The sequence below is a fragment of the Ailuropoda melanoleuca genome, chromosome 20 (assembly GCF_002007445.2).
Source record: "Ailuropoda melanoleuca isolate Jingjing chromosome 20, ASM200744v2, whole genome shotgun sequence".
Lineage (NCBI taxonomy): Eukaryota > Metazoa > Chordata > Mammalia > Carnivora > Ursidae > Ailuropoda > Ailuropoda melanoleuca.
In genome coordinates, this window is record NC_048237.1 from 26,793,612 (window position 1) to 26,806,498 (window position 12,887).

Genomic DNA, 12,887 nt, shown 5'->3' on the forward strand with positions numbered 1-12,887 from the left:
TCGGAGCCCTCTTCCGGCTGGGTCAGGTTGACCAGGATAAAGCGAACATTCGCTCCAGGACACATGTTGATCTAGACCCTTGTCTGTATCTGAAGTTTTTACCTTCAGGAGGGAAGAAATCAATCCTATTCAGCACTGGAAAATGCTAAATACACAAGTTGATGCTTGATGTACATTTTCTTAGAAAAACCTGGGGTTAGATCGTCATAAACAAAACTTTAAAAATACCCTTATTATCTGCAAAGATGTTTTCAGGGGAAGTAACAAAACCCCCGACTCAAACCACTTGAAGGAATAAAGAATTTACATCGTGGCAGCACAGAAGCTCAAGGGTTAAGCAGCCTTCCAGCCGGTTTGTTCAGGGGGGGGCAACAAAGTCCACAAAGACCCAGGTTATCTTTGTCTCTTCACCCCACAATCTTTTGTGTTGGCATCGTCCTCAGGGGAGCGGCAAGGTGCCTGCAGTAGTTCAAGGTATCAAACCTGGACACAGCAATAGTCTCTGGAAGGAGAGAGACAGACTCTTCTTACTGATCTGTCATAGGAGCCTTTCGTCTGAAGCCCCAAACAGATTTCAGCCCTTGCCCCCCACCCCATGCCTCACTGATTCCTTAACACGGGCAAGGGTAACGGGATTACACTTGGCCAGTCAGTGCCACCCCCGGAACCTGAGCTGGAACCAGTATCACCTGAGCACCTAGCTGAGTGGAGGAGGGAAGGATATCTGAGCGGAGTCAGGATTCTGCTTGTGAGGAAGTGGGAAATGGATGCTGGGTAGATGACATATAGTTGCAGGAACCAGAAAACTCAATTTACAAGTGGCTTAGGCCAAAAAGCATTTTTCTCTCCTAACATAAATTATTGTATTAGCTGGCTGCTGGCATTGATTTAGAACCTTGATGATGTCATGGTTAGAAACTCGGTGATGCTCTTGACCTTTCCCTTGTGTTTGGTCACCTCTTGGTCCCAAGATCACCCTTCCAGTTCCATATATCATGTCCAGGTTCAAAGCAGAAAGAAAGGGGGAAGGGGCACAGGCTGTATAAAGTACCGAGCACTGGAATCTGTGGGGCATATGACAAACTAGACTTCATCTCCCAATTTTACAAGGGTCTACAGTTCACGTGGGGAGCCAAAACATACTCTAGAAACCACAAAACAATGTCAGGACCAAGAGGAGCATGCCAGCAACTAGGAGGCTTGCACCCCTGAAGGGAGCAGGTCTGTATCTATGTGTCCTCTGAATAGACACTGCTTTTCTCTGGGGACAGGTAAATGCATCAGAGGCTCTTGGATGGCAGTATTGCCCTGGCAGGGGTCCAGGGTGGCTGGAAATAGCATTGAATGAGTCTAGCAGCAGAACCGTTGAAGTGCAACTGAATGTAACAGGACAAGAACCTCTTTGGCGATGACATTGTCTGAGCTTGGTTGGGCTCTCAGCTCAGGTTTCAGACGGACAGCATGTATTGCTAAGAGCCATCTAACTGACATACTAGATTCTGTGACCATGAGTCAGGTTTGGAAGAAGTTTAAGGAAAGTAGTTATTCTTTAGCTAGTCTTTTGGGTGTTGCCTGTCTCCCATAACACCTTAAATTCTGTAAGGGCAGGGATATAGGTCTTCCTTGCCTTTATACCAAGACCCTAACATCTGGCACATGTCGGTTTCCTCTGGATGTTAGTAACATACTCCTGGACCTTAATAATGCCGTAACAGCACTATTACTCCCCAACTCCCACCTTCTCGCCCATCTTTCCAGCTTCTCTTCCTACCTTGCTCCCCCTTTGTACGCAGATTGGACGGAAGGTCTGGCTCATGCTGTGGCACTTCAGCTCTCATTCATTGGCGCTCTCTGAAGCACTCAGCACCTTTAACCACAGCTCTCTCCCACTTGGCTTCTAGACCTCACTCTCTTATGGTATTTGTTTCTTGAGGGACTCTTCTCAGGTGCCTCCTTAAATATGTGTTTTCCTCTGAGCCCTGTCCGAGATTCTTGGATCCATTTCTCACTCTCTACATCCTCCCTGGGTTCTTCACCCAAATTCACACCACTAAGATCTTTGCTTCTGTCTCCCAAAATCTTATCTATTACAAGACATTTCCATTAGTATAGCCCACAGGTACACTGAACCCAATGTGGCCAAGACTGGGGACAGCATCTTGCCCCCAAAAGTATTCCTGTCTGATTAAAGGATATCAGCACCTTTAAGCCAGAAACCTGCAGGTCATCCTAGACTCTTCTTTTGAGAGCATTTCATGTGACAGTCACCCTGATTAAGATATTGTCATCTGAATACGTGACAAACTTAACCCCCTCTTCAGTCCGTCCATCATGCCCTGTCATTATTTGGTGACCCTCATGTGAAATTTTCTCCTGCTGCTGCTGCTTCTCCAAGCCAGTCTGAATTAGTTGCTCTATTTCTAGGATCCAAAAGCACCAATAGTAGCCTGTCCCTTCTTCTATTATAGAACCTATGATTAGATATATTTTTTAAAGATTTTATTTATTTATTTGAGAAAGAGAAAGAGAGAGTATGAATGGGGCAGAGCAGAGGGAAAGGGAGAAGCAGACTCCCCACTGAGCAGGGATCCTGACGGAGGGCTCGATCCCAGGACCCCGGGATCATGACCTGAGCCAAAGGCAGGTGCTTCACCGACTGAGCCACCCAGGCTCCCCATGATTAGATACTTCAATCGTGTGTTTTCTTCTTCATCTTATTCTTGTTTCTATACTAGGCTTTGGTTTACTTCAGGGCAAAAACTCTGTCATAACAATTTTGGAATCTCCAGCAACTGGCATACATAGGGCCTGGCACACAGTAGTTATGAAATCAGTGTTTGTTGCAAGAATTATTTGACAAATGGCTGACAACATTGTTAAACTATAAAAATTCATCAAAACGTTTTGATCCAAATGGAAAACAGAAAAAAGCTACCTGTGATCTTACCACCCAAACTGAACTACAGTCACATTTAGGGTTGTTTGTTTGTTTTTTGAGAGAGAGAGAAAGAGAGAGCGAGGGAGGAGCAGAGGTAGAGAGCGAGAGAGAGACTCTCAAGCAGGCTCTATGCCCAGTGTGGAACCCAATGTGGGGCTCAATTGCAGGACCCTGAGATCACGACCTGAGCTAAAACCAAGAGCTTGATGCTTAACCAACTGAGCCACCCAGGTACCCCTCATTTAGGTAATTTTTATCTTTACTTATACAGATAAGATTTATTTCTACCTAAGCATAAACATACTGTACTTAAAATTTTGAATTCTGCTTTTCCACTAAGAATACCATAACTTTTTCATATTGTTAACTATTTTCCCAGCCTTATTGAGATGTAACTGATACATTGCATAAGTTTAGGATGTGCAATGTGATGGTTGGGTATACATATATATTGCAAAAATGGTTACCACAATAAGGTTAATACCACCATCACCTCACTCAACTATATTGTGTGAATGTGGTGAGAACATTTAAGATGCAGTTTCTTAGCAACTTCCAAGTACACGATACAGTTTTGTTAACTACAGTCACCATGTTGTATATTAGGTTCCTAGAACTTATTCATCTTCTAACTGGAAGTTTGTATCCTCTGACCAACATTTTTCCCATTTCCCCCACCTCCCAGCCCCTGGCAATCACTGTTCGACTCTCTGTTTCTATGAGCTTGACTTTTTTAGATTCTCTATATAAATGACATCAGATAGAATTTGTCTTTTTCTGTGACTTATTTAACTTGGCCATAATGCCCTCCAAGTCCATCCCTGTTGTTTTAAGTGGTAGTATTTCCTTCTTTTTTGTGGCTGAACAATATTCCATTGTGTTTGTGTGCATGTGTGCATGCGTGTGTGTGTGTGTTTTGGGGAACCTCCATACTGTTTTCCATAGTGGCTGTACTGATTTACATTCCCACCAACAGTGCACAAAGGTTCCCTTTCCTCCACATTCTTACCAATACTCGTTATCTCTTATCTTTTGGTAACAGTCATTCTGACAGGTGTGAGGTGGGATCTCATTGTGGTTCTGACTTGCATTTCCCTGATGATGAGTGATGTTGAGCATCTTTTCATGTGCCTGTTGGCCATTTGTATATCTTCTTTGGAAAAATGCCTATTCAGATCCTCTGCCCACTTTAAAATCAGATTATTTGTTTTTATTAAATTATATGAATTCCTTATATATTTTAGATATTAACCCCTTACCACATATGGTTTGCAAATATTTTCTCTTGTTCCATACGTTGCGTTTTCATTTTGTTGATACTTTCTCTGTGTCGAACCTTTTTTAGTTTGAAGTAGTCATACCACAGGATGTTGAATATCATAATTTTTATATCATTATTCATGGTATCATGAAAAAACATTTTTGTTTCTTATTAAAAGTAGATGGCTACTGATGATAATTTTGTAAGTTCAGAAAGTATAAAGAATAAATAACAATCAACCAAAATCCCACTACTCAAAGGTACAGTTACTATTTTATATGTTTTATTATACTCACTAAAAATGAATTTTCCATGACTGAACTACATTTTATTCTGCTGCAGTTTCCTTTAGCTATGATGAAATCAGAAACATTTTCCTGTGTCATTTGAAATATTTCCCAAATATTTTTTAATGACTGCATAATAGTCTGTTATATGGTTGTTCCCTAATTTCCTTAACTACTTCACTAATGTTGGACCTAAAGGCTACTTGTGATTTGTTAAAAATTATTGTAAATAACATATCATTCTTATACATACACTTGTGTGTGGTTCATAATGTAAATTCCTAGAAGATGAATTAATGTGTCAAAACATATGAATATTTTAAAGGCATTTGACACATCTTGTCACAATGCCTTCCGGAAGGTGTTGACCAGCTCATTCTCCTACGTATAAGAGAAGGCATTTCTTGCTGCCTTTCCTCCAACACTAGGCAGCTATTCTCCATCATATTGATAAATCTTAAAAAAAATCAGATTTTACTGTTGCCTTAATTCTTATTAATTCCATTGCAGATGAGGGATGAAACTTCAACATTTTTAAATAGTCATTTATAGGGGGAGGCTATGCATGTTGGGGGCAGCGCAAATATGGGAACTCTCTGTACCTTCTTCTTAATTTTGTTGTGAACCTAAAAGTACTCTAAAAAATAAATCTTTAAATAAGAAAAAAGACAATAATAAAATAAAATGGCCATTTCTAAATTGGCTTCTTTTATAAATTGCTTATTCATATTTTGGAGATATTAAGGTTTTTGTAGAAATATCACAATTTTCCTATTGATTTTAAAAAGTTTTCCATATAAAAATATTAGTTTTTATTGCATTTTTCTCTATTTTGTTCTTATTGTTTACTCATTAATTTTATTAATAATTTTACATACATATAGATTTTGCTGTTTATGTAGTCAATTCGGTATTTTCCTTTACGGATTTTTTCAGTTGATTTTACCTTTTCTAGCAAGGGCTTTCCTAGCCATAAATCAGATAAATCTTTAGCTATCTTTCCTTCTAGTATTTTTATGTTTTTATGAACTCATATTTAATGCTTTTATCCACTTGAATTTATTTTGGCATGTCATGTGAAATAAAGGTCTAACTTGATTTTTTTCTCCAAGAGTTAAGCAGTTGGGTAAGCATCATTTTCAATAATATAATATTCTGCATTGTATTGCATTTCAAGACAAGATTGTTAAAAGGAAGTCAGGATAATATTTCTGATGAAATAAAACCTTATAATGTAATTTGGAACATGAGTGAAGGGTATGGCATTCTAGGAGGTGGGGGCAGGTTGAGGCCAAGTATGAGACAGGCCTTGGAAGCAGGAAGAATCTCATTTCTGGAACTATCCTCAGGCTGGTACAGGTACAAATAGAAAAAGCAGGAATGTACTTTATAGAGCCTCTCAACCCCAGGAGCATTCACACATGAAAGGATTACTTGAGCAATGCCTGGGTATGTTGCCACTTCCATTCCTGTGGAGGTCTATAAATACAATGAGATGGGACTAAAAGCAGATGGGAAAGATATTATTTTAATTTGCATTACTTCATACCCCAACCTCAACCCTGACCTTATGTTAAACAATGACTCTTATCTCTACAACTGGCTAAATGTATTAAAGACTATAGGAATGCTGTACAAACTCAATGCATATTTGTCTGCAAAAATCTGAGCTGTTATCATTAATATGTGCAATTCACATGTATATTCACAAATTGGGGTGACTTTCCAATAGGAAAGGAATCACTAATGAGGCCATTCCCTTCAGCACAGACGAGGATCAAGAGTGTCAGTACAAATGATGGTGGTCTGCCTCCACTTAACAGACCTGGGTTTTGCTAGGAAACTCATGTATAACACTTAGCATCGCTTGCCAAAGACCTCTGTGTGGTTTGGTAGGCCAAGTAAACTAACATGCCCATCCACAGTACTGGGAGATTTGCCCTGTGCCCTTTTTAGTAATCATAACAGAAAGACTTTACTTCTTATAATATCAGCATTGTCATTTTTGCAGAACTGAGTGCATCAGCAAAAAAAAAAAAAAAAAGAGAGAGAGAGAGAGAATTTGCAGCTGCACAGACGAGAACGCAGACATATGTGTTTGGCTCAGCCTTACTGATGAGATCTTGACTTGGAAATGAAACAATTTTGTAATTCATAGAATTTAAAAAACAGACCAGAACACATCACTAAATAAGTAGTTGTCACAGAAACATAACAAATCCTTGTTACCCAGCCACAGCCTATATACAGGCTATCCAGATTCTTCTCTAAAAACATGATAGAATGTTCAAGCAGTACAGAATTCAAACCATATTGTAGTGCAGCTCCCTTGTCTTACATTTTGAGATTTTTACCTTGATTTTACAGTGCTTTTTATTATTTACTAATGGTCTGCTAATAATCATTTCTTAGCTTTCTCTCCAAGCCAGGTTACAGGTTCCTTGAGTGCAGAGGCTGCATCATCTTTGTCGTGCGGCTCTCCAGACTGAGCACCTAATGAGTGAAAGATGCTCAGTAGGTGTTGGCGATGGTCCTGGTGCTTCACCCGTACCTTTCAGCACAGTCGCAGCCCAGAAAATAACTACAAGTGCATTTATTGCATGCTGTTGAACAGCCCGAAAGGATGAACAAGACAAGCTTTAACCATAGTTAATATTTGATGATGACAAAAATAACTGGTATTTGGGGGAAAAAATGATTTGACTACCCTATCATTTAAGAATCATGATCTAGGGGCACCTGGGTGGCTCAGTCGTTAAGCGTCTGCCTTCAGCTCAGGTCATGATCCCAGGGTCCTGGGATCGAGCCCCGCATTGGGCTCCCTCCTCCTCTAGGAGCCTGCCTCTTCCTCTCCCACTCCCCCTGCTTGTGCTCCCTCTCTCACTGGCTGTCTCTCTCTCTGTCAAATAAATAAAGTCTTAAAAAAGGAAAAAAAAAAAAAAGGAATCATGATCTAATTTGTGGATTATCCAGACCCCTGGCTTTCCTCTCCAGAGAAATGCAGACTTTTCCGTCTGGGCATTAATGGCTAACTCCTCTTATCGGTCTGATCAGATGCAGGGTTGAACATCTTCATGAACCATCAGAAGCTTCCAGAAGCCTCTCCTCTGTGTGTACCAAATGACTGAGCCAGGAGTTGGGGGGACAGGTAGTTGTTCTTTACATCATATTTGAAAGTGTTTACTCATGTTTTATTTCTAGAAATTAAAAATGGAAATTCGGTACAGTGGTAATTTAAAGAAATAAGAGTTGGTCACTTCTTTAAAATACAGCTTTGTCAAGGTAAAATAATGTCATTTTAGAGCATTTCCATTACCTCAAAAGCTTTCCTCATGCCCATTTACAGTTAATCACAGCTCTCGTCCTCCAATGCTAGGCAACCACTGATCTGCTTTTGTTTCTAGAAATTTGCCTTTTCTAAACACTGCATATAAATGGAATCAGACATACGACATACAGTCTTCTGCCTCTGGCCTTCATCACTTACGATAATGTTTTCAAGGTTCATCCTTACTGTGGCATAAATCAGTGGTTCTTTTATTTTAATTGTTGAATATTATTCCATTGTATGGATTTACCATATTTTGTTTATTCACCAGTTGATGGATATTTAAAAAGTCTCCATTTGGGGCTACTATGAATAATGCTCCTATAAACATTTACATCTATGTCTTTATGTGGACATACATTTTCATTTCTCTTGTAAAGATTCCTAGGAGTGGAATTGCTGGATCATCTGGTAAGTTTATGTTTGACTTTTTAAGAAACTGCCAAGCTGTTTTCCAAAGGGGCTGTATCATTTTATATTCCTGCCAGCAATGCATAAAAGTTCCAATTTCTCTACATCCTCACCAACATGTGTTATTATCTTTTTTTTATTATTATTGTAGCCGTTCTAGTGGGTGTGTAATGGTATCTCATCGTGGTTTTAAATTGTATTACCCTAATGACCGAGGCTGGTGAGCATCTTTTCATGTTCTTTCCATGTGTATATATTCTTTGATGAAATGTCTATTCACATCTTTTGATTGTCTTCTTATTACTGAATTGTAAAAATTCTCTCTATATTCTTGATACAAGCCCTTTACAGGTACATGAATTGTAAATATTTTCTTCCAGCCTGTGGCTTATATTTCAACTTTCTAAATGGTGTCTTTTGAAACACATTTTTAATTTGGTAAGGTCCAATTTAGCAGTTTTTTCTTTTAAATATCATGCTTTTGGTGTCAACTAGTTTTATATTGTGTCGAAATAAGAAATTCATATAAATAAAACATTTAACATCATATGCATAATATGTAATTTTATATGAATGTACTGTTTGATATTATATTAAGTATATATTCTGGGGAAAATTAGCACCAGAGCTTTCTCTGCTATCCCTCCTAAATTACTCTGTATTTTGAATAGAAGCAACAGTAGTCCTCTGCTATAAATTAGCAGTAAGGTTTTTCAGAGCCATGATGAAAGAAATCCGCTATATATCACCTATCCCTGAAGACCCAGTCTGACACCTGGGCCACAGTACCAATACAGGCACACTTCCTAAACCAAGGTTTATTTAATTGTATTAGTTGAGCAAACAAAACTACACAGACACTCTTTTGTCTGCCTTGTTGATTTCCTTCCTAGACTGTGCTTCCTGTGTGTGTTGTTTTGTCATTTTCCTTCTTTTTTTGTTCCCCCTGCCTCTGCTGGAGTTGTCACCATGTGAATAGCAGACCCTCAAATCCCCAGACAACAGGATTCCCAAAGGGTTGCTGGATTTGTTGTTTCTTCATTGTGCTGACAGGAGCTATGTGCCTGACTTTTGTTGAACAGTAAGTATGTGTTGGAAGCCAAAGTATCATTAATATAATGCTTTATGTTTCTGAGGCATTAGTGCCTCGCATACTGAACAAAGAAGTTATGTTTTAGAAATAAAGAGAAGTGTGGTGTTGACAGTGTAAGCAGAGTCCCTTGTCACGTGGCAAGGCAGGAGGAAAAAAGAAGAAAAAAATGAAGACCAAGAATTCTGAATACCAAATTCAAAAGCCTCTAAAGAAAGCATCTGGAAGGATGTACTCCTACTTTTGAGTCAGCCATCAGTGAGCAGCAAGGCTGAGAAATGTAGCTGGGATGTGTCTGAGAGAGCAATAAGGAAAGGAGGCAGAGGCAGAGTCTAGAAAGATTAGGAGCTGGAGCCGAGGGTCGAGAGCCAGCAGAGAGGAGAAGGAGAAGCTATGTGGAAAGAGCATGTAGTTCATCGTGCTAAGTGCTGGGGAAGCGAGGTGATTTGTGTGGCAAGATGGAAGCGTTGACCTTGAAATGATGTAGGGGTGCATCCTCTGAGTTGAAGGGATAAAAGAAAGAAAGGGTGTGGCTACAAATAGATTTGTTATTTGAATAGAGTATAAAATTGAAAGAGATCATTCCTGGTGGAATCAATTTTACTTGATGAAGCAAAAGGTCATCTGAAGAGTTCACATAGGGATATTAGAATGGTGAAGTTCTGAAATTATTATTGTTAATTATTAATAATGATTATTACTGTAAGGGAGTTGGAGACTAGAGAGAGCTGAGGAGAAATTAAAAGCCAATGCGCGAGCACAACTAGGGTGAGCCATAGAATGAGAAAGCTATGTGGTTTTCTCCAGCCACACTTGATGGCTTGCATTTAGGAACAATGAGCAAATGGATTGACACAGGTTTCTGAGGGGAGAGGTCCACACAAGGATTCAGGGGACTATCCAGGGGGGATGTATAGTTCGGAAGATTAACCATATAGACGAGAATGGGTAAGAGGGGGGGAAGATAGACGGTCTTGATACCAGCTGTTTCTAAACTTACCTGTACACAGCATCACCTTAGGATCTCTTAAAAACTTCAGAGCCCAAGCTATATTCCAGGTGAAGTGAATCAATCTCAAGACATGGGATGCAGACACAAACGTCCGCAGGTCTTGAAGCTCCCCAGGGAATTCCGTTATGAAGGCAATTTGTGAACCACTGGGCGCATACATTAGCAGTGTTCTCAAAGCTCATCAGCATCACCTGGAAACCTGTTAGAATGCAAATTCTTGATCCCCAGCTCAGACCTACTGAGTCAGGAATTCTGGGGTTGGCTTTCAGCAATGTCTTAACAAGTCCTCCAGGTGATTCTCGTTTTGTTAAAGTTTGACAACCGCTGAATTAGGGGGAAAAGGAATGTTGGTCCTGGTAATCCCTCGAAGAGCGGATGTAGTGAGAGAGCTAGAAGGACTGGTATCCTTTCCTGTCACACATTTCCATGCTGTAACTAGCTCAGCTTTGAGGCTAGCGTATTGGATAATCAGCCATGTATATGTTTAAATATCCCAGAATTATGGCAGATTTGGGCATGGTGAGAACACATACAATACAGGCCACCTGTCTAGATTTTCAGTGTTTACGGGAGATAAAATGGTAACATCAAGGGGCATAAACTTTGGCAGAGTTTACAAATGGTGGAGAGGCAGCACCAGGGAGTGGGGTGAATCCCGACTCCAATCCCTGCCTCCAGACATGCAGGAAAACAGCTGTCTCCACTGGAGATGGAAGCAGAGACCGTGCACCCTTGGGAGCAGGTAGGCCTCAGTTTATGGTGGTGGAATACTATTGTAAAGAAAAAATGGGGAAGCATTTCCTGTGGAACGGTGGCTACAGAGGGCATAGTGGGAGGGGTAAAAAGTTTGGAGAAAGGGGTCGAGAGTGGGAGGAGCAGACTAAGGAAGCATAAAGCTACAGAAGACGAAAGAACAATGTAGGATAGATGTTGGGGTATTGAAGGCTTTGGGGCGGTGGCCGCGATTATCGGCGTGACAGCCTTGGTGAAAAAAACGACTAGCTTCCTCAGCATGAGTTATTTGGTGTCTTTATGGGTGATGGTCCCAAAAAGTCCTGTCACCAACCCCCAGAGAGCTGAGTCAGCATGTGGTGAAAGCCACAGTCCTGGGTAAGGCTGCCTTAGGATGGGTGGGGCACTGCAGGCCACAGGAAGACACGTCAAGGTGGATGGGTGGTGGGCAGGCTTGGTCTTTGATTAGCTCTTTCATTTGGGAGACTTGCCTCTTTCCCAGAGCTCTGGGTTTTCTACCAGCAGAAATGTGCTTGCCTGAAAGTGGTTCCAGGCCCCAATTGTTATCATAAAGGAAAGCAGAATCAGAAGACCTTGAACCCTTTTAGACATTGCTTCTCCTGGCTCTGACTGATAAGGGAGACAGGAGGAGAAAGGGAGGAAGGAATAAATCAAGATGATAACAAAAGCAGAAGAAAACAGATCCTTTTTGCTGGGCTCAGTAGTTTGGCTTATGATCTCTGACTCACAGGCGCACAGAATTCTGGAATGAATTATACACACGTATGAATTAAGTATTCTTATGGCCACAAGATGTAGCTTCGTTTACAGACCAGTACAATTGCTTGGGCTAATCCAAGACTAAATTGTGAAGCAGGTGAAATTTGTTTCTGATTTTACTCCATTTGGGGGTCTTTTTTCTCCTTTGGAAACCCTTCTTGGGTTTCCCTCACCCTGTAGTCCTGTGCTCACCCTTCAGGAACATCCCAGCGGCTCAGGGCTAGGGACAGCCGGGAGGGTTATCCTCGTCCTCCTACCTAATGTTTTGACGTGCAGTCATTACAGACCCTCACTCCCTGAAGGTTCTTAGCCTGTTTGTCACACTCCCCAAGGCTCCTATTACAATTCTTGGGGACATCAATGTCCACAAGGGTGAGACTTTAAATTGCTTGGGCTTAGGAATAACCTTCACAATATGCAACAGCTGATAGGACCAAGACACTGATAGCCAGAACACACCCCGCCTTGGTAGAGCAGCTGCGTATATCCCACCCACCCAGCCTCGCAGTCCTCCCGCGGTCTTATCCGCTTGGCCTCAGCTGTCCGCTTCCGTGATATATCCTGGCCTTGTCATTGTCATCCACAACGACCCCTTCTCCGCCCCAGCCACCGTCTGCTGAACTTGCAGCTTCTCTCGCCCACCCTAAGCTTCTTTAATTCCAGCAGCCCTTTGACACACCCCCAGGCTCTTCATCCTACCACCTTTTCTCTATCCCTCCATCCCTCATTCCCTCTTTGTTTAGCTCAGATTGCACCCCTCATCATCATCATCACTCGAGCTCATGGGACTTGGGTCTCTCACTCCATCGTGTACTCCTGTGACAGCTCTCACCCTCGTGAAACCCACCTCACTGCACCCTACAGACTCATGTTTGCACAGCAGTTTCCCACCATCTTAAAAACAAAAACCCTGTCTTGATCCCACATCACCCTCCAGATGGAGCCATCCCTCCACCCCCTTTCTTTCCAGGATTTTTCTTTTTTTTTTTTTTTAAAAATTTTATTTATTTATTTGACAGAGATAGAGACAGCCAGCGAGAGAGGGAAC

At 41.1% G+C, this 12,887-nt stretch overlaps 1 long non-coding RNA gene across 1 annotated transcript in view; it reads left to right on the top strand.

Annotated features, from left to right (window-relative positions):
* The window catches only part of LOC117797240, a 49,535-nt gene extending 42,206 nt beyond the window's left edge, over positions 1-7,329 (top strand). The window contains exon 5 of the long non-coding RNA XR_004622176.1: positions 6,899-7,329. This is a non-coding gene — a long non-coding RNA (uncharacterized LOC117797240). The remainder of the gene's footprint in view (positions 1-6,898) is intronic.
* The last annotated feature ends 5,558 nt before the right edge of the window (positions 7,330-12,887 follow it).